This window comes from Pithys albifrons, chromosome 2 (assembly GCF_047495875.1).
Source record: "Pithys albifrons albifrons isolate INPA30051 chromosome 2, PitAlb_v1, whole genome shotgun sequence".
Lineage (NCBI taxonomy): Eukaryota > Metazoa > Chordata > Aves > Passeriformes > Thamnophilidae > Pithys > Pithys albifrons.
The window spans coordinates 62,189,153-62,215,776 of record NC_092459.1 but is presented as its reverse complement, the minus strand read 5'-3'; the positions used below and the strand labels follow the sequence as shown (position 1 = coordinate 62,215,776).

Sequence of the window (26,624 nt, the reverse complement as noted above, 5' to 3'; positions counted from 1 at the left end):
AAGGAGTACCTTGAATAGCTGCATCACCCTGTGTTCAATTGTAGATCAAAGTGTGGCACACTGTGCATGTTGGAGAGACCACTTCAGATCTGCTCCACCAAATGCATGGGCTGTGTCCTACTCAGTGCTCAGGTTCCTTTGGCCAGGGAGCATTATAGCAGTGACCACTGTTGTAACTGAGCACTAATGGCAGATGACTTTTAGAAGGACAGATGGTGTGTAGGCTCTATCTAGTTAGCTAGGAAGAGAGCGGATGGGGAGGGGAGAAGGAGATTGTAGGAACAGTAGGCTAAAGCATGACAATGAAGAGTTTCCTGTTGTTGAAGGCCCACATGCTGTGATGCTACTGCAGGTGAGAAAATAGCAGTGCTGTTACTATTAAGGTTAAAAAAAGGCAAGAAAATATTAAATAAGTTCTCCAGGTTTATTTGGAATAAAATAAGCAAAATTAACCAGCAGGGGAAAAAAAATTTTTAAAAACACCTAAATATTAATAATTCCGAATGTACATTGTATCTGTATTGTACATTTTTATGTTGATATGTTGATAAAGTGATTTAAATAAATTATTAAAAAACAAACAGAGCTACTCCAGTATTATTTGAAGTATATAACATAGTCTGCAGTATTTTCTGATTTTTATTTAATACCCAGCATGCATACAAAATATTCATTGAATATTTAATAAACCTGGAGGGGTCAGCTCTTGTGAACTCATCTCCATAATCCTTCAGACTAGGTGGGTAAACAGAAATATTACTGATAATCTTTATAGCCAATTGCTGTTACAACTAAAACACTGTGGAGGAGGCTTCTAATTTTTTTATGGCTAGACTTAGAAGGTGTTTTTATGTCTTGTAGTCATGTTGATGGACATACTTTGAAACTCCCTTTTATTACCAAGAAGTTTTTAAAATTTTCTGTTACTAAACTTTAGTTTTAGTAAACAGAATCAGTACTGTTGCCAACTCTTAACATCATCCTCCAAAGTCCCAAGTGACTTTTTCCTGAGATTCATCTTCAGAACCAACAAGGTCTTTTTACTCTCTTAAAATAGTAGGTTTCCATTATATAGTGACCTGTGTATGCCTCAGAATGTCATGTACTTTTTGTCAATCAAGGAGAACGTAGATGTATCATCCTGAATTTGTTAATCCAAGAGTTCGTTTTTGCTATTTAGACATGCCATGAAAGCACTTTCTTCCCTCCTCTCGCTTAAGAGATGCTTCCCTTATGCTTCCCTTACTCACTATCTCACTGACAAGTAAATGTTAGTGTCTCTGTTACATGAACAGGTGAGTTGCCTGCAGAGATTGTGTATAAAGACATTTTTTAAAAGCAAAAATAGTAATTTTATAAGTTAGAACTTAAGTGGAATACCAGATAACACAGTTGAGAAGGATGTAAGGTTAAGAGTTTGCACAATGCAGTGCTTTCCTTGGTACCTGCTTTTAGCCTGAATTTTCCTCCAGGGCTATTGCAGACTCTTGAGAGGAGCTATCTTTTTTGGATTTTGTGTCTAGCATATGCCTCAGCTTGAAACACTGAAGGACCCTCTGTATCCATGATCAGAAGCATAATTTGCTGCAGGGGATGACTCTCCTTTTGACCACATCCATTCCACCTATCCTTAGATACTTAGATTAGTTTAGGCTTCATGGCAGGCTGTGTTGCCTATAGATTCATACAAGAATACTGTTTTTAAAAGATATTCTGGACTGCTGAATTTACAATGCCATTTGTTATTCATAAGCTCTCCATGACTTCAGTCCTGTGGTAGAGATGCATGCTAGCAGGTAATGGGACCATTTCCCAGGACAGGGTTCTGAGCAGGTTCACTGTAGTTATCATTGGAGAAGTTAAGATATGGCTGAAGTAGTCTGCCCCTTGAAGGCTTGAGTCTTTGATGATGATCATCATCATCATTGCAAGTGTGTGTAGAAATCAGCTATAGAATGCTTTTGATGCAAGTTATGCATATTGGTTTGGATGAAACAATTCTTATTTTAGAAAATAAAAGCCATTGTGTCACACTGTCAAAATACCCAGGGACTAAGCACCTTGAAATACCAAATCCTATCTTTACTCCTTAAGCATTGAAAAGGTGCAAGTTGCAAACCATTAATAGTAGTCTTTAAAAATGTTTCCTCCACCTCACCTTTTTAATAAGAAAAGAATCTTCCCCAAACAAATGTAGAATATAAGGCATTTATCGGAATTAAAATGACATTTTAATGTGAACTTTTTTTATTTCCATTTTGTGCATGTGAGACCATTACTCTTTAAAAGGCCGTGAGAGTCTAAGTACATTTTCAATCAGTTTAAATAGAACATGTTGTTTGATAAATATAAAGATACACAGATTTGTCTGCATTGCTGTCCAAACCTTTCCTTTGGTTGAACAGAAGCAAGCAAACCCTTTCAGCTTTCTTTGCAACTAATTTTACAGAAGGAAGAAGCTGTTAGTGTGCTGTAACAGCTTTTCCAAAGATGGTTCACGTGGTGTTCAGTTTAATTTACACATGCATTTATGTGTGTGTTTGAATGCATGTTTGTTTCTTAAAGAAAAAAACCCTTCCAGCTCCTGACTGATCCTTCTGTTCCAGTATGTAGAAGGGTTGTGTGTATGATAGTGTATGGAGGGATCATGGGGAGATGCCTGTGTAGCAAATCATGAACAGCCAGTAGGTGATCTGGTATGAACTTAACAGTTATTCCTGGTTTGTTCAAATTCTGCTGAGGATAAAGTTACATACATGAGAAGCTTCTTCAAACCCTAGTTGCTGAGAAACAAAGTGGAGTAAGAGTGAATAGCTGCAGTGATATCTGCCTGAGTCTGCAGTCAACTCACAGGAATGTATTTCAAAGTTGGAAACTCCTTGAGTCCCATTAATCTTACACAAGCATAATGATGACATGTAAAATACTAAAAGTACCAATTTATTTTGTGTTTATTTTAGCTGAGCATGGTGATATATTTTAGCAGGTGTGACCAGTGTTTGCATATGGCAGAAAAAGGTAGGAGGAATACAAAGATGTGAAAACAAAACTAAAAAAAAAAAGTACACAGGGCATAAGTAAAAGGTAAAAGGTTTGACCATTTTGAATGATGCCAATTTAATGACCAGGGCAATGAACAACTAAAATTAAAAGTATGTGAGTTTTTAAATCCTAAGGAATTCAGATGCTCAGTTTCCATTAGAACATTTAAATCCCCTGAGGTAGAATTGAAAATCTTAGTCTGAAAGGTTGATTATAGTCTAAAGATTTAACACACATTTTATTGTTGCAGGAACCACATATTGGCATCAGTTGGAATTACGGTGTCAAATACAGTAGCACATACTCCAGACATGCTGCAAATGGTGTCTGACCCTATCTAGAGAATGAGATGCCTGACTTTTTAAGTATTTGTGCGCCGTTTACTCTCTTTCCCCTCCCTTTCCCTAAGGCTTTTACTGTCAGCGTCTCCCTGACCCAAATAACACAGGCTAAAGGAGGCTTCATTCAGTTAAGCCAGGTGAGATCACCTTGTCCACGTGTCTCAGCCTGTCTGGACCTGTGGAGCGCCATAAGCCGTGTTTGCAGTGACAGCCGCAGCGCCTGCCCACCGCAGCTATTGCCGAGGTGCACTGATCCCAGCTTAGTGCTGCAGCAATATAAATAACTTCGTTAATGGCAGTCCAGCAGCTTCATGTCAGAAAGCTCACAACTTTGTGCAACAGGAAAAGACACTTATGTTCCCACAGTGGGGGAGCTCCACCAAGAACAGGGCTCTCTTATTGGGTAGCGAGCTTTAATCCTTCCATTGTGTGTCGTTCTAAGCTGTGTTGTGATGTAATTGGCTTAATCATTACTATTATGTTGCTTTGCACAAGTTAAGATTGTAATTTGACATATGGAAATAAATGGCAACTGGATTAGTGATTTGCAGGTGTCACTTAAAAACTGGGCAGGGAAGAAAGCCCTTCATATTTTGCAAGTGCGTGTTTGCTTATGTACAGAGGCAGAATTAACCACACAACTGCATCTCATGCTGTTTTGAAGTAGGAGCAAGCTTCACCTGTTCTTTTCTGGGACTGCCTGCTGCTGGGATTGAGGAAAGAGAGTCTCATTCCCGATGAATGTGTTCACTGTAGGAGTGATTTTACATTTCCTTTGCGGAAGACAAATACAGGAATAAAGCTTTCTCTTTGATCAAGAAATCAGCATAATGGAGAGACAGCTCTATTAAAGAAATGCAGCAAGGGTGGCGTTTGTGATGTGGATGTGTCTGTGTGGTGGAGCTCCCAACATTGTTCATGGAATTAGACATATTTTTGTTTTATGACGCAGCATGAAGTGATGGCCTTGTCTCCATAATTTAGTAACTCTGGAAGTTGTTTAGCAAGTATGTTCCTAAGTCTTTTTAAGTATGTGCTGCTGATTGCCTTTTTAAATGCTCCTTCTCTGATACAGGATACAAGGTTTTAAGAATCAAATGTTCTGAGGACTAAAATATCTGGGTTTTTTCCCTCCCAAACATACTTTTGCTTGAGTTTATTAAGGTGGGTTTGGGATTTTTTTGCGGGTTGTGTTTGGTTTTTTGCTGGGGCGATGGGGGGATGTGTGTGCTTTTGAGGGAGGGGTGTTGCTTTCCTTCACCTTGCAAATTCTGCGTTATTGTCACAATCAGCAGATCATGGTGCATCTCCTGTAGTCCACTTGTTTTCATGATCCCAGATCGCAGAAGTTCAAATCCCGAGGGGAAATTGAGCTGCACAGTGTAACTATGTGTCAGCTTCCTGGTTTGAAGCATAGGACATCAAAGAGAATACATTTGGTGGCTGAGTTACGGCTGTGCAAACCTTGAAGGAAACTGTTCTAGTGGTATCTGCAACACAGAACCCTTGAGCTATGAAATGGAGATGTCGTGATAAAATTGAGAAAACATGTTCTCAAGAGATTTTTTTCTTCTATTTTTTTGTTTTAAATTTATGTTAGCTTGATTGCAATTAAATAATGCTTACTTTGTGGAAAGAAGAAGAAAAGGAAATCGTTGAAGGAGAATAAGAAGTAGACATTAAAAATTGTTCTCTTTTGATGTTTGCCTTGCTTAAGACCATTTTCTTTTGTTGAAAACTCTAAGCAGCCTCTGCTCCTGCCATCTGGTGGTTGCTCATAAAAGTTGCATCTTCAAAGCCAAATTAAATTGTTTTAAAGCAAAATTAATCCTTTTCAGAAGAGGATGTTTTCAAGTGTCTGAATTACCTCTGTCTTGATAGGTTGACACTAGGAGTGACTATGTGTGTGCTTAGTATATGGGAAAATACAGAGAAGGGAATCTTCATTTACCTCTGTCTTTGCACTGTTGACTTAAATAGAAATCTGGGGGTTGTAATAATCTTTTGTATTTCTTTCAGCTTAGAAAAAATCAGATATTCATACTAGCCTCCAGTAAATTCTATTTTGCTGCTCATAGCAGAAGAAGGATTACATGTTTCCTTAGTTCTTTTTTTTGGCTTTTTGTGGAGTTGTTTCTTCTGAGGTGTTCAGATGACTAAAAAGATTTTCCAGCCTTCTCTGAGTCATTGTTAAAGCTGTGTTTTGGGATTGCTGAACTCCTCAGTGCCCTCTGTTCTAGGTGTTTTGTAAGAGTAGAGAATGGCATTATAGTAGGAAACAAATTGCTCTTCTTATATTCTTAGAGACCCTTACAGATGCGTCAAAGTGTTTGGGAGTAGTTATGACTAAATAGTACAACTTGAGTGTGTTTCTGCCCGAACCTATGCGGATACTACTTGGGACAGTGCAAGAACAGATGAAACCAAGAAGTTGTGATCATGTGTTAGAAATTTTATATGCTTAATCAGTGGTTCTTAATGTCTGGTAAGTTTAGTCTCAAAAAATATCTCTGTGATTTGCGGGGTTTATTTTCCCAATTAGTTTTGTAGAAATGAAGAGGTGTACACCAAGACATTTATGGCCCTAAGTTCCTCTCCATCTCTTGTATAGTCCCAGCTGTGGTTCAAGTGCTGCAGACTGTATAGGAGCGTATCTAACCACCTTGAGTATGGAGGGTGATTCCAAACGGTACGTGCTTGTGGTGCCCCACTTCTCAAAGCCTGCTCCTGCTTTCCATACAGAGAGTATTTTTTAAAGCTCTGTGGGAGGATGGGAAAAAATGCAAACTTCTTACAGGTCTTGATGCCTCCTTGTGCAGGGGAGGTGGGTCTGGATAATTCCAAGAGTCTTGTATGAAGAAGAAAAGACAAAGGGATACATAAAATGGGAAAAAACACCCAAAAAGCCTATGTTAGCTGAGAACCCCTAGTTGTGAGAAAGTCAAGACAGGTTGGATAAATGACATAGTAAGAGTTGGTTCTCCTTCTTGTACCCTGTGCCCACACTTCTGAATTGTAGTCTCAGGAAAGACAAGGGATAAATCTTTTGGAAGTATCTGCCTCCTCTGGCAGTATCCCCATTGTGTACAGCATGTCAGGCTTTCTTGGATATTCCCTTGTTTTTAATCTTGCCAGTGACCCAAACTAGCCATAAGTACATGTTTAATGCTCTTTTTCAGCATGAAGCATCTCATGGTGTTTGCAGAATAAATACTGATGGCCTCAGGGTTAGACTTAGGCAGTCTGCATGGGTGTGTGGTAACATTTGTTTTTACAAAGCTCCTGAGTGCTTTGTGGCAAGTTGGTGTGAGCACAGCTGGCAAACATGCCCTCCTCAGCAGTCTTGAACATTGCTGGCTCATTGTTTGCCCAGTGCGCTGCAACCATCCATGATTAGTGCTAAAAAACCCCTTAAACTGCTGTCTTTCTCCAGCATCATCTCCGCTTTTGGGCATACATAGACATGATGAACAGCCTTCCTCTCCCGTACTGCACAGTTCAGGTTATCAGGGTGTGGATGGGGCCACATTTTGGCTTTTGATAGAAGTTTAAAGCATCCACTGCCTTTTTGAGAGTACCGGTGTGAAGCTTTCAGAAGCAGATGTGTATGGAATTCAAGGCAACTGTTTAGTATTTGCTTGAGTGATGTCTGTAAATTAGAATTATGGAATGGTTTTGGTTGGAAGGAACCTTAAAGATCTTCTAGTTCCGACTCTCCTATTATAAAGCAGGGACACCTTTCACTAGACCAGGTTGGTCAGAGCTCCATCCAACCTGGCCTTGAACACCTGCAGAGATGGGGCATGTTCACTGTGCAGTCTGTTCCAGTGCCTCACTACCCTCACAGTAAAGGCTTGGCAGGCAGTTTTGCTCATCTGATTGATGTGTCCCTCTTCGGGCAGTCCTGTGCGGGTTTAGGTTGCCAGTGTATTGAAATGAACTGTTGCAACCTTGAACCACCCAGCTCTTGTGGTGGCAGCAGCAGCACCAGTCCATACTCCCCCCTGCTGCTTTAATGAAGAGGCAGTCTGTAGTGTGGTTTGCCCTTTACGAACTCCATCGAAACGCCAGAGGAGTGCAAAGTTTGGTACTGCGTTCATGGTGGGAATACACATCACCTCAAGTGTTTGAACCCACCATTTCACACCAGTCACTACATTGCAGTAATTTAAGTTACTGCCAAAAAAAAGTCTTTTTTTTTCTCAGTCTTCCCTCTGTTACTCATTAAATTTTTAACTGGTGGGCGCACTTAGGCAGCCTGAGTCTGGTGTGCCTGAACTGTCTGGCTGGGTGTGCTGTTCAGCATCCTCCCTCGCTCAGCTGCCTCCTGTTGACATGTAACCAGGGGTGATGCTTGCCTGATCAGGCAGGTCCTTTAGAGTTCTGTGTGGCCCCTTTGATTTATATTGCTGGTTTGAACTTTGAGGGAGTATCAGATTTACCAAGAAGTCATCTAGCAATCGGAACACAAAGTTTGCTTGTAAATACCTGCACGTTTTAAATAAATGTTGAGGCAGGTGGTCTCTTTGTCTGGGAGTGGGAAGAGGGCAGTTCAGAATATTTGCAGATACTTTGCTGTTCCTCCTTGATAAGGAGAGCAGGTTAGACCAGATTTCTTTTTCTTCTGTAAATTCTACCTGATTCCACAACTGGTGGGACCAGAACTGCGCCCTCCAGCAACCAACCGCACCTTGCTACAGGAAGCATTCTCTGATTTAGATTGCAGCTTAAAAAAACCCCAACAGCAAAACCCCCACAAATATTTATTTCTTTACAAAGCTACTGTTCACTTGTTTGCCCTTTTTTTTTTCCTTTGTATAGCAGGGTTTTTTAGCAGCATGAAATGCACATCCCGAAGAAGATTCAGAATCGTGCTGTGTGGTTGCTTCCCCTGATTTCAGAACTGGCTTGTTAAAACTAATGCTAGTTTGAAGAACAGGAATTGCAAAGAGGAACGTGAGAAAGTTGTTGGGTAGAGAGATGTGATTTAGGGTTTCATTTCCCCCTTTGTTTTTTCCCGAGACAAGGTCAGGTGTGTATCATCCTTCAGAGCTGTGCTTTGCTGTAAAATGAGCTGTTGACGTGTTGCAGGTTTCAGGAGGAAAAAACAATGACAAAAATGCAGAATCTTGGGCTTTTTAATGAACATACATTTCTTTTACAGAAGATATAATTTTGGAACTTTGAAACTTCAATTATTTGAGTTTGCTTCTTTAAGAATTTCTTCCTGTGAGAGGGTTTTTTAGTGAATTGGGATATTGATTGATAATTTTGTTAGATTAGAATGACACTGGGAAATCTTGTTTTTCAAGGTCATTCATTTGATTTTCTTGGTGAACAGTTAATTATACAAGGTCTTATAGGAGGATCAAGATTACAAGTGACTTTGGCATGATTTTCATACTGTTGTCATGCTTTACATTGTTTAATATTATATACATGTAAACAGTGGTGACAGATTTCTAGTGTAACAGTCATTCTGTGTGTTTTATGATTTTGCTGCTAAATCCTTGCTACTACCTGTATCAGACAACACATGGATTTACAGTCTTTTTATTAAAACTTGCCTTACCGTTTTAATCTGAAGCAAAATAATTTGTAATGTTGAATTTAACGTGACTGTCTGTTTTCATTCCATCATCCAGTTCCTACTCCCCCCCTTATCAAGATCTGTTTGAATCTCCCTGAGCCTCCTGCAGAACTTCCTCACAATGTTATTCCTTATGTCAGAACTGATGTACTGATTACCTTGTAAATGTAATCTATACCTAGTGTGGCTTTACAGCTTCAGTCCTTGTGCAAGGGCTGTGCTCTGATGGAGGGATGTACACCTTAAAAACATTCTGTGAAGAGCAGTTGGAATACGTGCTCATTTAAAAATTAATAAATGTATTTTGAGAAATGTGTTAACTGCTGTTTATGAAAGAAAGCAATGAAGTGAATCATGTGGAACTGGCTTTTGTCACTTCTAAGTAACTAAATACCATTATAGCCCATAAGATTGCTGCAAAAGCTTTGCAGTAATGTCGGTGTGGCTGTTTATATGCTTATTAACTTGTAGCTTTTTTAGCTATGATGTGTGCAGAATGATGCCAGCGTCAAGGTTGTTAAGCTGCCCCAAACAGTACTGAGGGAAGGAATTATGTTAGGTAAAGCATGGGGGGGGGAAGGGGGGTGTTGTGTGTTTTTTTTTTTTTTTTATGTAATCTTTTTTTATCAGCAGTGTTGTAGAAAAGGATCTTGAAAGAGAAAATGGGGGATACTGCGCTTGGAAATAGCATGAAATTAAGGAAATAGGATTAGAATTGCCCTCTTTGGTGTAATGAATGTTGAAGATGGTCACTATACTCTTAGGCTCCTCTGTGTTGCCTGGATTAGTTATGCAGAGGTATGAAAAGTGAGAAGTTCGAACTTGATACAGTGAGCAAGGGAAAGCTAATGGAGCACATTAAAAATGCAAGCTGACCTAGATATACTGTTGAATGGTGCCATGTGGAGTGCAGCTTTATATGGCAGTGTGCAGCGCCCTGTTGACCAGAATAAAAGCTAAAAAAGCTGATAATACTGCATTGTTTACAAGGCCAAAGAGAAGAGAGAAGAATTGGGCTGTCCTGTTCTGTTTTATAGGTGATGTTAAGAAAAACAACTTTTCACTATGAAAGCAGCTATTGATTTCTGTTAAATGTGTACAACATTTATTTTTTTAAAAAGTACAGAAACTACTTCTGTGGAATGATAAGTGTGTACGTCCCATTGCCACCAGTGTGTGTCTGCTTTCTGCTTTTTTCTGTCAGAGCTACATGTACAAAGAACCCTGGAAGATGGAAGAAAAATTAGTATTATGTTAAGGGTTTAAGAGTTAGTTGATCAGAGCTAAATTCTTTCTGGAATATGGTGATACTGAGTATGGGAAAGGATTGCAGAATCTGGCCATTAATTTTACAGTATTTACTTCAGGATTAACTTCGAAGAACTGTTTTAAGAGGTGTCAAAGTATCAGAAACTGTTAATATAATATTATTTTTCAGATAATAAATATTAAAATAACTTTTAGCTGCTGTTTGAGACTTGATGGTAAGTCATTCATTTAAGTATTGAGACAGTTTCAGCTTGGAATTAGCATCTTAACTTATTTATAAATACCAGAAAAAGCTTACAGAGGAAATGTTAGCGTCCCACCCCCACCCCCATTCATCTGCCTTAGCCTCTCCTCGAACTGTGTAAATGTAGGCATGTATTATTGGGATGTTATATGTTTTTATAGGACTGGGAGGTTTGAAATTGATTTTTTTTTCCTACGGCTGTATGTTCTAATGCATTTTCAGTTGGTACAATAATAATAAAAAAGGCTTGCATGTACCTGTGATGCATTTGATTCCTCCCTGCAGTGACTCATTGTGGATCTCTTACAGCTAAGTGCTTGTTCCTTGTGATCAGAGGAAAATGCTACACACCTTCTGCTTCGTGCCTGTTAAATTCAAGTTTCTATTGTAGGCAGCATTACACAACTATCTTTGAGAATTAAAGGGGAAAAAATATCAAGAACAGTAAGTGAAGTGAAAATTCCAAAAGCTACTTTGTCCCCCCTCAACCCTAATGTCGATTTTTACTGCATTTCTGTTTTCATGCTTCCTTCTTCCAAATATACAAATTTTGCATCCTATCCCGAGCACTCACCTTTGGTACCCTGTTGACAGTAATGACTGTAACGGCAATTTTTCTTTTCTGACTTCTGGAACCTGAATGGTGGATACCAACCTTTTTAATGTTGTTGTGTTAAAGATAATGTATGATTCCTTTATTGGAACCAGTTTTTTGAGTTGAAGAAGGGATTTTTTTTCTCCAATTTTGTTATCGTTTTTCCCCCTCACCTTTTTCATTCCCTGAGGGACTGGTCTGGAGAACAAAGTGTCCATGTTCCTGGGAACAGAAATAGATTGTTCCATTCATAATTTAGTGATCTATTTCTGTTTGGCAGAGTTAAGCACATGCTTAATTTCAGGTCTGTGATTAAATCATACTGACTCCAGTATGACTTAGATGCTTTGCAAAACTGTGGGTTTTATTCCCATCTCACCATTGCTTCATTCCTTCTGTCTCATTGCTCTTTTTTTTTCTTTGTTTCCCCCCCCCTCCTCCGCCGTGCTGCAAGTTGACTGTGCTTAGTGTCAGCAGTTTATGTTCTGCATGTTTAATGAAGGCCACGGCTCAGCTCAGCATAGCCCTTCCCCTTACGCTAACAGAATTTTGATAAATGAGATTTCCTCATGTAGAGAGCCGAGAAGGGGCTTTGACGGGAAAAGGCAGGGCATGAAATCAGCAGGTGTCAGAGTGTTCAAATTATAGGCATTTTAAACAAAAAACAAAACAAAGAACTTGTAACTGTCTTCAAAATGTTTATCTTCCTGTGAAGCACGAAAAAGGGTTTAACAAAATCCAGTAGCAAAACGAAAGTAGATTCAGAAAGCAGTAATCTGAACCAACATATTCGTGCCTGCCTTTTTGCTCTGCATTCCCTGTGCCTACCACCTTAATTGTAAAGTATGCTATATAAGCAATTGGATTACAATAGTAATTGCTGAGTTGAGCATGTGGAAATGTGTTTCAGTTGTAGTTTATATCCTGTGTTGATCTAAACCAGGAGAATCTCTATTTTATGCCCATTCAAGCTATTGACTGCAATAGAATAACAGAGAGAACTGGTCCTACAGATTCAAAGAAAGTGCCAGCAGATACTGAAAGAAACCTTTTCAACTAAGGTGCTCTTCTAGGATCACTCCTCCTTTTGCATTTATATGTTCATTTTTGTGGTACTGCTCACTACATTCCACACTCCCATTCCTATCCCTCTCTGAATTTTCAGTCTTTTGCAGATTTAGCTTGTTCAGTGGCTGATTTTCCTATTCAAACTATGTTGCTGTTTGAAAAAGTTAAAAAAAAAAGTTTTTGTGTGCTCATGTCTGCCAGTGAGGTATTGGATTGTTGAAATAACATCAGACTCTTCAGTGGAGATTATAATCTGACAGGAATGATTGAAGGCCAGCAATGGATCCTGCAGACCTAAAAGTGGAGATATTTTATTACCTTAGCTAACATTTCATAAAAGTTTCTGCAGCTGTAGCGGATTAGAGATGAATTGTTTTTATTGGAGAGAAGAAGAGAAAGGACAGTTGGTATGGTTGTAATAATTAATAAAAAACCCAGTTAATTACTCTGCTTGTAATTACTCTTCACTGTGTTCAGAGATTAATTTAAATCAGTTTGTACTCACTTCTGTTAAAATAACCCAAACTGTATTTTTATGCACACACAGAAAGCTGTGTATTGACGCATATATGTGTAATTTTATTTCTTATGTATCTATGTTTAGCTGCATAGGGTGGTTTTGGTGGTTTTTTGGCAAGATTTTTGCATGGCTTGAAAACAGAGATAATTGCTGATATTTAATTTTTTCATAAGTTGGTTTGTACCATCCCTGTGCACTGAATCTTCTTGTAACCTTTGCAAAGAGTTTCTCAGGATTTTCTACTCACCTCCAAGTGCTCTCCTTCCCTCCTGTCAGCAGGTGCTGGTGGGGCCCCTCCACAGTTGTGAGCAGCTCAGAGTTGCACATGATCACCCAATGGTGTATAAATCTTACAGAGAGTATATTTTTTCTTAAGAATTATTCCTATTCCATCTCATGCCAAATTTGTATTTTTAAAAAGTAAACTAGCAGTGGTTTCTTCAGGTGTTTTACAGCAAAGCGATGCAGTTGCAGTGGCTTCCATACTAGCTGTAGACCTTAATCTATGTTGTTCCTTGTCCATGTTTACAGGGTAATTTGTAATATACCCTTTCCAAATCCTGAATTCCAGTCTCTTAGCTCCCTGTGATCACAGAGTATTTATAGGCTTGTCAGGGAGGTGCTGGCAGCTGGATGGCAGGCAGTCAGAAGTCTAAATTCCTGTAAACTACAGGCAGAAAAGGCTCTTCCAAACACATGATCAGGCCTTTTGGGCCTTCGGGCAAGTGTAATGGCAGGTGCAAACAGTGTCCCTTCTCTTAGGCTTTATTTTATTTTGGCCCTTATGTTCAGGGCAGAAGTGTTTGGGAAGGAGAGCAGAAGAGCTCAGTGTGACTGCAACGCTCCTTCCTGCAAGAAGACTGGTACCAACCCCAGGTGCTCCAGCTCCTTCTGGGCCTTTAGTTTGTGCTTCTCATTTTTGTGCCAAAATGACAGTCATGATTTTACAGTGGATATACAGGAATACAGAATTGGTGTGGATCACGTTGTCATCAGGCATATGTGTATACACACACCTACAGGACAGGGCCAGTCACTGGTTGAGATGAGCAGAACTATTTGGTTTGCAAGTTACTTAGTCCACGGTTCTTCCATTGGCTTTACCAGGGAGTCGTCATTGTTTGGAGTAGCTAGTGGACTGTCAGGATTCATATCACAGACATCTTCTTCGCACAGCAAGTAAGAGTTGGGCTGAAAATAATATTTGATAGGACTGTGCAGATGATCAAGTTGGTACTCCATGGCCAGCAAGCAGGGCAGTGTGGGGCAGCCCGCACTGATTTCAGTGGCATCAAGTTGGGACTTGAGTGTATTCTAAAACACATCCTAGGAAAGAATGTATGCCCTTACTTGTTTGGAGTGTGCTCATAGTGGTTTAGGATTGTTGGAGGGAAGCTGTGCATGGGTAATGTGCTGTGATCGTATCTCCTCCAGATTTGAAATACACCGTCTTGGTTAAACAAAGAAAACCTGTGTTAACAGGGAAAAAGAGAACTATGTCCTTTCCACATTTGAGAGTTAAATCCTGTTTATTTTGCCTTAAAATGCTGGGGTTTTTTTAATCCCGCATCACTAAACCCCAGTAAGTGAAGCCAGAGAAGGTTTTCTTTCACTCATTGCCACTTACTTCCTTCAGTCTACCAGTCAGAATGAAATCCTCAGTCTAGAATAGAAATGTTTCAAAAGTGTGTAATAAATTCTTTCTCCAGTTATTTAAAAAATTGAATTAACTTGTGAAATAATTGCAAGTAATTACAAACAACAGCTTATAGGGCAGCACTTGGTTCTTTTTTTTTTATGCTGCAGATACTGCCACAGTTTCTTTTTGTTGATCTTTATTGTAAATACACATTTTGCCAGAGAGCATTGCTCACTAGGATTTGGAGTTAGTTTATGATATTATACAGTGATTTAAAGTAATTATACTCTAAACTATGACAAACAGTGTAATTTGGAGATTGCATTCCATACATACCCTTCCATCGTGTTCTGGCAAAGACCATCCTTCTGCTAAATCTGATAAAATATACATTTCAAATCTCAAATGTGCACATGCATAAAAAACAACCATTCCAAGAATGCCTGTCACTTCATGGCATTGGCCAGGATATCGGTGCTTTACCTTTACATCTCCAGAATGCAAATTATTATGGGCTAAACGGCAGCATTAACCTTATGCCTGGGTGAGCACTGGCTTGCCTGAGCACAGCCTGCACTCTGTGGGACAGGGTGCCACAGCTCTGCTGAGGCCAGGATGCCACACTGGGCAGTGTGCTCCTGCTTAACCTTACATATGTCAAGAGCCCTCAATTAGAGAGCTTTCCAAAAAGCAGAGGTACGTGGAGCCTGAAGTCTACCCAGAACTAAGTGCCACAGTGTGCAAAATATGAAATGAACTTTCAGTGAGGTCCAGATGATTGCTGTGCTTTAGCAGGAGAGAAGGGTTCACCTTCTTCATTTGCTATTGGTACATCTTAAAGGTGTGAAAGAAAAAAAAAAGCCTGTGAGGACTGGATGGATTTCCAGCTCTTTCTTCTGGTTAGAATTGTCTCTTCTTATTTCAGTCTTGCACTTCCAATTTTGCTCTGCGAAGTTATTTGAGTTCAGCATGTTCCAATTTAGAAGTGAAAGATGGTTTTTGCTACACTCAAATACATGTGACCATTGCACTGCATACTTCAGCAGGCCTGGAATGTCTTGCTTCCCTCAAGGCTCATCTCTCTGTGTTTTGATAAGGGGATGAAAGGTGCAGAAAAGGGCCGATGTTGAATGGAAGTTCATTGTCTTCATCTTTGATTTATCCCCTTTTCTAGATATAGAATATCTTATGCTTAAATATTTTAGTAACTTAGGGGAAAGAACTGTGAAGTAATACGTTTTTCTAAATTTAATTTTCAAAATGCCAACAAGCTCAGTACATTCTGGGACATGTAACCTCAAAGCACAGAGAGTCTGAGTGAGCCACTCAACTATGTAAATTGATCAACCACCAGTCGGTAGATTGAAGTGTACATATTTGCATATGTACACTTATATATGACACTTAGTCTGGAAGAGAGTGGATTTGCTTTGCTTGAAAGATGTTCAGTAAAAGTGAATACGACCATTTTGACATTATGCCAATCAGTATAAGAGCAGGTTGCCTTGTTTCTATAATTGGTTATGCCCCCTTGTCATTTTAGTATTAAAAAAAAATTAGGCAAGAGGCCCCAAATAACAGGAAATAAGGTTCAAATGCAATGTTATCTGTTAGTATTTCAAAGTTACTGCTCCCTACTGTGCAGTAAAGTTTGTGCTAGGAGATGTAAGTGGAAAAGCTAGGTTCAGTTTCTGTCAATTTTGAGGTTTCTTTATGCATACATGCTGAATTTTCATGTGTTCATTGAGAACATCTAGCAAAAGGCTTATGTATATATAAAGTTCTGGCTGTGTGTCTGTTGAGCTGTGTGTGCTCAATTGGAAGTAATAAAATCAAAGATTTTCTGTATCTTGGGTCCATTTTGTGTGTACCAGCAGCATGGATAGCAGCAATAGTAAACTCTTTGGTGAAAATAAAATAAGCCTGAGACTGTCACTGTAGATTGCTCACAGCTCTGCTTGTTGCTTATGTGTCACTGCTGAGCTGTGAGAAAGAGCATAATAAATTTGGGAAGAGTATTGTGAGTGCCAGGCTTCGGAGTTTCAAAAGGGCTGCGCAAACGTCTGGTGTGCGACTCCTCCGTCCCAGGGGTGGCTTCTGCCAGAGCTGAGCAAGGGGAAAGGCACCATTTTCAAGCCATTGTGTAACTATGGAAAAATTTTGAAAATTTTGAAAGTGAGTTAGACATTTGGATATTCAAAATTGTGATGTATTCATTCTGGATTTATAGTAATTCATATTTATGTTTCTATTGTAAATGGTTATAAAGGAATTATTATTAAAGGGATTGCAAATGGTTTCTATTCTTACATCTGACCTTGCAAATCAGAAAGGAAGCAATATTTTGAAACAGGAGTTGCTTTAAAGGGCATCTATGTTAGCATTTTTGTTCTGTAGTTGTATCTCATCATTCCAGACCTAAAAAGGCTTTTTAATAGCTGGAACCAGTCTGCAAGGAAATTGTAAGGTAGCTGATGTGATGAATGGGTGTCTAATTCCAAAATACTATTTGGACATTATCCAGGCTATTTGGAATATTTTTCAGGGAGAGATTACTAAGCAATTTTAATAATTCCTTTAGAGAAAGCACTTTTTGTGATCATTTTCTGAATTCAGTTACTTTATTAATTTGTCTCATTTCTTTAACATTGTGGAAGAAAACCATGGCATTTTCCTGTTTTTAAGATGATGTAAGTTATTTAATAATGTGGATTTAAAAGTTCTAGATAACCAAAGATTATGTCATTTCCTTGGTTTTGTACCTACACTAAGAAATGAAATGAGCACATGTGGCCTGCTTTCATTCGTGCACGAGTAGCGAGGGAATGAGAATAGCTATGTGTAGAACCAATTGCTTCCCATATATTCAGAGTCATTTTTGTGATAAGGGAGCTCTAATCCCATTTTTTTGAGACCATGTATGTTCTTTTTACACTCCTCCAAGCAGAATATTAAAATGCAGATTATTGCGTTCTAATAAGAACTCAAAACAACTCTATTTTCTCTTGAATGGAAAATACTGTTCCTTTGGAGACATTTGTATCCCAGTGTCATAGGTGTGGTTGTGCTGAAAGACCTGTGGAAAAAATGAGGCGTTGTTCCTGCTGATGGTAGAATTTGGGCAGTGTAGAAAGTCTTTTACATTAAAAGACATCAGATATAAGGATTTTGTGGCTGAAACATAATGCATATTTTCCCAACTCTAGCCCTACCCCCTGAGAAAGAAGGAGGAGGAAAGTGGGAAAACAGCATTCTAGGGAAGACATTTATCCTGCCAGCCTTGTCTTGGTGTTTCTGTTTCACTCTGGAAAAGCAGTGACTGAGTGTTGCTACAATGGTACATGTGTGCAGTTTATAAAAACTTACGGGATTTTTAGTTGGGTTACAGAAGACTCATTAGTCATCAAGTCAATTGAACATAGGTCATAATTATTACACTATTGGAGTGTTCTTGAAAAAGGTAAGTAAGAGTTAGGGCTGTGAGATCTATTGGAATAAGATAAAAGTATTTTAATAAAAATGTCAGTATTTTAACATCCTTCAAGATCTGCAGAACAAACGTGAACCTAACTTTCAAATAAATTACAGTACTGCACTGATGATAAAAGTTCAGTGATTAAGCGATTCTGCTGCCTAATTTTTTTAACATAAACCAGTGCAATTGTGAAGGAAGGGTCTGTATTTCTGTCTGTGTCTCCAGGGCTGTCAGTGAGGACATGAAAATTTTACATACAGGAGAGAATTGCTGTGTGACTAATCTTCGTAAATCTGCATGTTTTCAATACGCTTTAAGTCCCTGTTTGGCTGGTAGTGGTGTATGGTCCCCTACTAACCACTTACTCCAGAGAACATACCTTCCCTTCAGTTCTTGGATTTATCTTGGGTGTGTTTTCTGCATGTCGTCCTTTTGCATTCAGACGCCATGATGGTGTCCGCCACTAGCAGAGTAATGATCAGAGAAGCAAAAACTGATTTACAGAATTCTCCATCATTACTGTAGAGCTGAAATTGGTGATGAACCCATGCTTCCCCTGCCCCCTCCACTGTTTTTCTACCATGTTGTATGTATGTATGGCCAGACTTCACAAACGCAGATTTGGGAAGGGCTCTCCCCACATGGGTATGCCCTTCCAGCCTGCACAGTGGATGTTTTAGGTGAGGCACAGCGTGCACAGAACTGGCCCCACCATTTAAGTCCTGAGGTCCATTTGCCACGGCCGAGCGAGCTTGGACAGTGACAGTGAAGTCCTTGGGACTGTCACAGCACCCGGTACTGACCGTGGCTGACCCTGCTGAGCATCCAAGATGTGACGGAATGGGATGGCAGGGAGGCATTGAACTGCCAGGGGATGGTCCCACTGAGACAGGAACTCAGGTCCTTGGGATTCAGAGTCCAGAGTGCTCTCCATGACACCACAGGACCACCCCCACCATGTTGTATAGTTTATGTATATTTTTATAGTTTGGCAGACAGGCATTGTCTAAGACTATAAGAGTGTGTCTCATAATGTGCAAGGCAGCTGCAGCATGTCACATTTGCACTTTCCAAACATCAACACAGAAATTCCCTTGCCGGATAGAAATTTTCATGCAGCTTGAAGGCATAGAAGTACTGCATCTCTAGGAAATCTTGGTGGAACTTGATCCCATTGGTTGCTTACAGAATATTGATCATGGATGAAAGGAAATGTTCCTGAAATTCAGTTCCAAATACTGTAGATTTAAAATTGTTTTTTTAAGCTTGTGTTTTGTTTCAGATAGTGGTGGAGGGGTGCTCCATATCATGTTCTCCTTCCATCTGAGGTTCTGGGACCTTGTCTTAACAGCTGTTGTTCACAGAACTTTTCATGTTCCCTGTGAAATTACTTATATAGGACATGATTTTGGATGTTGTTATTAGATGAATTGCCCTTTTCTCAAAAATATGAACTACAGTATGTGTCTGGATGTGCCATCAAGCAGGCAATGTGCAAAAGTTAGGCTAAGATTTTGATGATGTTGTGTGAGAGTGTGCTTTTTATCTTGCTTCCTCATATCAGCCATGAGTGGTCATGGTATAAAGAAATTTTGTAGAATTTGAGTTGTGTGCTCCTCAGGATTATCTCTGCATTCTTTAGATTAGATGAGAGAGATTAGATTAGATGAGAGATTAGAGAGACTTTGATAGATGGTACTGTGGATGGTGTTAACTACTCTTAGCTATTTACTAGGAGTTATGAACCTCATAACAGATGTAGATAAACTGCAGTAGTCCAGACAGTCGTAGTTTAAACCATGGGACTCAGTTTGAGTTTGAGTATCTGGGTTCAAATTTACATTCCCTTACCATTATTTTTCTGTAAAAGCAGCAAAGCTGAGGCAGAACTGAGACAGACAGATAGAACAGCCCTAACCTTCATCATTCAACCCTAACAGTTTGTCAGGAACTGTAGTGCAAGGGCAAGGAGGAATTGACTTCAAACTGAAAGAGAGTACGTTTAGGTTTGATGTTAGGAAGAAGTTCTTGGCTGTGAGAGTAGTGAGGCACTGGAACGGGTTGCCCAAAGAAGCTGTGGATGCCTCACCCCTGGCAGTGTTCATGACCAGGTTGGATGGAGCTTTGAGCAACCTGGTCTATTGAAAGGTGTCCCTGCCCATGGCAGAGGATTTGGAAGTAGATGATCTTTAAGGTCCCTTCCAGCTGAAACCATTGTATGATTATAACCTGCCCCAGCAAGGTGTGTTGGAATTGGGCTATAAACACCTTGGTCTCTGTAGGTGAAACAAGGCTGTTTGCACCTCGAAATAACTCACCAGTTCCTGGGAAGGCTTTGTATTACAGACTGCCAAAGCCTTCAGATTTGGCTTTGCCAGATGTATCCGCTGAGAAATTAGGGAGACTTGTGTACTTCTGCAAAATTGCATTTAGTCTTACCCTGCGTTTTCCCAGAGAAGTTGTTAATTTCATAAAGCTGCATGCTGGTGTTCAGAAAAAGAGAAAGATAAAAAGGAAGAAGAAAAGCAGAGCAGAAGCATTTCTTAGCACATGGCAATGCGAAGGGCAGTGTTGGTGGGCCTTGTTCAGTGACTCATGCTATGCTTCTCTCAAATTGCAGAAACCTCAATAGCTCTTGAACACTTCTTAGGAGCAGTAAATGTGGTACAGAAAGAAAAGCAATGCCTGTAGGGCTTTATAAAGGTTCCTGTAACAGCATTTAACTTAGTGGTTTTTTCAACATAACCTGTTATGACCTGGCTGACTGGCCTCCATTCACTTTGCTGGGGTTTGTACAGAACAGGACTGAAATCAGCAATAGCAGGAGGGAAATTAAAATTTTTTTCAAGTTTTTCTATCAATTCAAAGCCAAGATTTAAAGCCAGTTTTTAAGGGCTTTTTTTTTCTGTTTATTGGCTTTGCCCCAAGTCACATAGTTTTCCATGAATCTGTTGAGAGTAACACAGTGCCTGACATTATGAGGGGTAATAAGTTGGAATTTCAAAAGAGTCCTCCACCTATTTGTATGAAGTAAGCAGCTTGGAAGGTGATGCAACAGAATAACACCAGAATTTTAAAACAGTGAAAATTTTATTTGTATCACTACTCCATACCAGGGTTTTTTAAACAGAAGTTCAAATGAGAAATGAGTTAAGATTGAAGGCGTTGGAAGGGTACAGGTGGTACATCTTTTGTTCTGTGGCTCTTAGCAGAAGAAACAAGCTTTGGCCCTGGTAAACTCCTCAGTGGCACAGAAAAAAGAAGCAGCATGGAAACCTGGACAATTGCCACATCTTTGTGAACACACAGCTCCGTTGAGGAGAAGGAAACAGATCCTCCATCAGCATTTCCAGTGCGAAACGGCCTCAAGCCTCGCTTTCCCCTTCTCAGTTGTGCTGTGGCTGTAGAAGCTTGTGTGTGGAAGATCAGTAGTATAGATATTATGGAAGACATGGGGTAAGGAAGGTATTGGTCTTTGTCCTATAAATACACAAGCTTTTATTATTTTTATTATTAATTTGCAACAGTGGTTTAATAGCAATTTGTTCCCGTAGTTGCTCTGTATGGAACGCTGCTGGCACATGGAACTATATAATGACACATTATACAAGATGAATTTAATAATAAAAAAAGCTCTCTATATCTTGTTCAGCTCCATTTTGGGAAGCAAGGATGGGAATATCACCACTGATTAAATGTATCTGGTGTTAACTCTGCCAATGAAAAAAAATATGCTTGGGGTAGAAATTTGGAAGTGGTTTAGAGAAAATGGTTAGCGAAGCAAAGAGGTTAGGAAGAAGATGAAACATTAAAAGCTATTTTAACAGGATGATGTGTTCTAGCTAAAATAATGTGTAAGCTCTCAGGCATTTAGTACAAGGAGGTGAAAGCAACCCCCTCCCTTTAGACCGACATAGGTACGTAGCTTGCCTAAACTTTGCTTCTAGAAGGTTCAGACTTTTTACCATTTTGTGCTACTTAACCTTATTCTTGGTAAAACTTGTGGTTATGCATAGTGCTAACTAAGCAGCAGGAATGCACAACACTGATGTCGGGTTGTATATCTAACTGCCCTTTTTCTCTGGTAGCATTTCATTCTCTCCATGGGACTGAACTAAAAAATATACTTGACCTGAGTCTGCTACCAGTCGTGATGACAGCACAAATTAAGGACATTTTGCACAGAATTTCAAACAAGATAATTTGACCATTAGATTTCAGAAGACTCTCCCCTCATTTGTAACACATTTGAAAATTTCAACTGTGCTGAAGCAGTATTGTGGAAAATCTTCTTTTGAGTTCATATCCTGATTCCTGGGGCACTATTTGTGCCCTTAACTATCCTACTGGTGAGAGGATCCCAGAGTGTGTGGAGCTGACACACTCCTGCCCTGTAGAGTAAGGAGATCCCAGGAGCACACACAGGCCTGGGGTGGTCCCACCACCATCCATGTATCTCTTCCATTGAAACGTGTCTCTGAACCTCAGAACAGGGAGGTCTCAGAGCAGGTAGCTCACCTGAAATTAGTCTTGCACCACCAGTTTGGGAGTTGCGGGTGAGAGCGTGTATTCCAGGAGCCTGTTGGCCTTAATTTGGTGTAATGGCTGTTGATACTCTCATTTGCTCAGATGGAGCACAAGAGACAGCAATGTGATGTTAATTTACTTTTGTCTCTTTGTTTAGCAAATGAAACATTTGTTTTATGTTCAAAATAAATGTAGTATTTTAATCTAGATGTATTAAACAGACAACAAATAAAAATTATGCTTTGTGGGCATCTCACTAGTGTTCCAAAACAGAAGGCTAATGCCTGCAGTAAGCAGCAGCATCTAAAGCAGTACCTAACTGTGTTAGATCTCATAAATCCTTTATACTTAAAGGAAAAGAAACTCTGCTTGCTCTAACATGAAATGTAAAACTTTCTACCTCGAGCAACAAACCCATCTGTCAAAGCTAGTCTGTAAAGCAGAACCCCTCTGGATGATCTGAAGGGCAGAAGACAGCTGTGCTATATTCCAGGCTCACATTTGTTAGCAAATAGTCTTTGGGCAATATTTATCGATGCACTGGTCTTCCTGTAAGAAAACTCAAGCGTGTTTTGCGTGTGTGTGTGCTGAGAAGTTTAGCCCCACAGAACAAGTTTGGAAAGGCAGAAGGAAATGGAGACCTGCCAAGCTTGTTGGCTGGAGTCATGGACAAGAGCAAGGCCTGTCTGAACTGCCACTCAGTTTTTATTCTGCGAGTTTGCAGGGTTGGTGATTAGAGTGGCTTTCGCCCAATTATGCTGTGATTATTCCGCTGCACTGTAATTGACTGGGGAGATATGCTAATACCTGTCATTTGGGATGATAAAAGATGAGCGGAGGACGCAATGCATTATTTAGCTGGCTGTGTGATAGATGAGGGATGCGCAGAGTGCTTTAATTGCTGAGAAGAGAGGTTAAGCTGAACGAACGGATGAATTAGAAATGAGTTTTTTTATGGCTTGTGGAAAAGTGAAATAAAGGGAAATGTGCTTTAAAACTGTAGCAGCAGATAGAAGCAAACGCAACAAGACGAGGTCTTTTAGGCAGCTTACTCTCTTAATTTAAATATATAAGACAAAACACGGTTTAGTGTTCAGTAAATAATAGTAACAATAATGATAAGAAATGCTCAGTGAGTTCATATCCTTGCCAAGAAAATCGTTATAAAAGAAGCTGGTTTTGTTTGAGGTGCTGTTTGGTGATTTGGAACCTTTTCAATTTCCATTGCAATTCAGACCTTTAAAACCTCATTTCTAAGGGCTGTGGTACCACTCGTGAGCAGTGTTTTGTGTGCATAGGTCAGCTATAGATTTGCATAAATAATATCAGGCACACACATCCATATATACACACACACACACAAAGTCTCTCGAGTATATGTGTTATACAGTTAATATGTGCACAGAGAGAGAAGTGAGATAAAATGAATATTCATAATGGTTGGAGGAGTGTAGTGATACAATTAGCAAGAGTATACAAATAACTCACAAGTGACAAAGCTCTTTACCCTTTGGGTGGGAAGGTCATTAGAAACGGTATCCTCTTGAAAAAAAATAAAAATTAGCTACTGAAAAACAATGAAGGCGACCAGTAATTTTCCTGTTGTGTCATTCTTCTCATTTACACGAGCCTTTGCCTGTGGTTCAGAAAAATATTTGGAGTCTGTTTCATAGAGACATGTGTCAGATAGGTTTTTGGAAAGGACTTCTGATTTGCAGTTAGGAAAATAAGGTGTCTGTCTGTATTACAACCAAACCTTTATAATAGGGAGGAAATTATCTGCGGTGTGGCTGATTTGTCCCCCAGACCTGTCTAACTGCTGGTAAGGCTGCTGCTTGTCCATTGCAGTACATTTGTTTTTTCCAGAAAAGGCTGATTCTCGAGCCATTATTAGTGAAGGATAATGAGTTTGTCTAGAGTACCATGCCTGGTGAGCTAGATGGCAGCTTGAGATGGATGCGATATGTATTCTGCTCCTAAAGTAGAGTCTGCAGGGCCCGATCACTCCCCAAATCTATTTGTCACCTTGTTCTTTCTGCCGTTCACCAAATTTTCATTGTGGCTGATTTGCATCATCGTAGTTAGGGACTGGCAACTTTACAACTGTGCCCATTGTTAACTTAATTTTTTTTTCTGAAGTTAGCTTTAAAATAGCAGTTTATAAGGCAGTTTGCTGCTTTTATGGAGCAATTTATATTGCTGTGTGCTGGTTAGTATAATTTTTCTAAAATGACCATTTGAATTTCAAAATGTGAGTGCTTCTGCTTACACCTTGGCTTCTCTCCATTAGTTGAATGGATACAGCTCTCAGAAAAGCTGTGCATCTTTGAAGAAAAAAGCAATAAAATGCACTAATGTTATTGTTTTATGGAGTGTTATAGGGAAAAACCTTAACTCTTAAAAATCCCTTATTAACATTTTTAAAGTTGTTAAAAGAGAAAATTTATTCTACATGAGGTGGTTTAAAATAAAATATTAATGCAAAAGAAGTAGATTTTTTGGTCCAGAGACAGACCCAGGCAGTTTTGCTTGTTAAGGCGGGGTGCCCCTGCCAGCAGCCAGGGTTGGGGAGCATGGCCAGTGCTTGGTGAACTTATTGGAGTCTTTGACATCTGTGCAGAGCTGATCAGACATAACATTGTGGTAACGTGGTCTGATGTAGCATAAGCTGCGCCCTGGTCTGGCAGCACACCCATGAGGAGAGGCTGTGGAAAGGAGCAGGGGAGCTGCTGCTCACCAGGGGTCCCTGATGGGAGTGGGTGCCTCCAGCAGGTGCTCAGAAGCAGCAGGATGGATCCACATGCCATCAGCCTGGTAACTTCTGACATGACAAATCCCTCTTATTTTTGGTCTAAATACTTCTGCCATTTTTGTGGTTTGTAGCCTCTTGGAATTTTCCCTTGTTCTCTGGGTTGTGATGGACCCCCTGCAGTCAGGAAGGGGATGGGGCCCAGCCCTGTTTGCCTGCAGATAGCGTCAGCACCTTGGGAAATGATCTTATCCAACTGCGTGTATGCAGTCAGCTGTTCATCTGTCTGGTGTAAGTAAGTGTAAATACAATGAGGATAAGGCTGCTGACTTCTTTTCAGGCTCTTCTAGCCCAAATTCCCTGCAAAGCAGTACTTCCATTGTTATGCCATGTACAAAGCATCCAATGACTTTCAGCATGTTGTAACCATGAAATCATGCAAGTTTAGAGTATTTTCTTACTTCTGGCACAATAAATTTTAACTTACTCAAGAAAATAAATATCACTTACGATACAACAGCAAAGTGTTGTTGAGAATGAGCCATTTTCCAGTACCCAGCTGTACCAATTACAGATTCATCATTGTTACATGCATTGCGTGTATATAGAAGTGTGTGTTTTTGCATAAACCTGTAAATACAGGTGTAGCTCATGTAAAATTTATCTGTTTCATGAACAAAGAATCCATACAGTTAATTTCTGTATTGTATTGTGATGTAAATGCTTATCTGTCAGAGAATTTCAGCTTATTCTGCTGTGCCCTAAGAGTACCTACAAAAGGTACAGATGGGAAGATTACTTAAATTAACACCCTGTATACTTGAACTAAACACCTTGCTTATGATCAGCTGAAATGAATTATAGGAAAGAATAGAGTGTTAGTTCATAATGGTTAATCTTTGTTATTTTTTCTTTAATGTATTGTTAGGTCAACTGCAAAACTTTAGTTCCTAGTTGTCACTTGGCTTATTGCTATTTCTCTACATGTAAGTATCTATAATTTGGATTCTCAGGCAAAAATAACTTTATTTTGTTACTGATAAAAGATTAAACATACTTGACTGACGTTGCTGGAAATAAACGATAAGAAACTTTAACAGATCTATCAATCAAAACAGCAGTTTTATTTCTTGTATTATTAGCTCCTGAGGCGTTGCTGCGGCGCATGAGAGGTAATTTCTTACCATAGGCTTTTCTTGCTGTGCACATGATGTACTTCTGGGGTGGGCAGTGAAAACTGTACATTTTATTTTGTTTTCAGTGTTTCAGTCATAAGGTTTTGATGATCTCAGCTTGTTCCTGTAGTAGGTCTGTCTGGGTATGATCTAAGAAATCTTGGAAACCCACTAAGGCAATATGAAACAGAGGTCAGGAGAGAATGGAGTAATTTTTTAGACTTAAAAACTCTGGGGGCGGGAGGGGAGCAGAGCTGCTCTTAAAGTGCTTTATGAAAGCAAACCAACAGCAAAACTTGAAAATTTCAAAGCATCCTTTCCTTTTCATAGTTTTCCATCAGGGCTCTATACACATTTTGTGTTCTTCTCTAGGCTCAGTTGATGAAGTGT

At 39.6% G+C, this 26,624-nt stretch overlaps 1 protein-coding gene across 4 annotated transcripts in view; it reads left to right on the top strand.

Moving 5' to 3' along the window:
- The window catches only part of ARID1B (AT-rich interaction domain 1B), a 329,339-nt gene that overhangs the window by 182,507 nt on the left and 120,208 nt on the right, over positions 1 to 26,624 (top strand). The gene's annotated exons all lie outside the window — the stretch shown is intronic.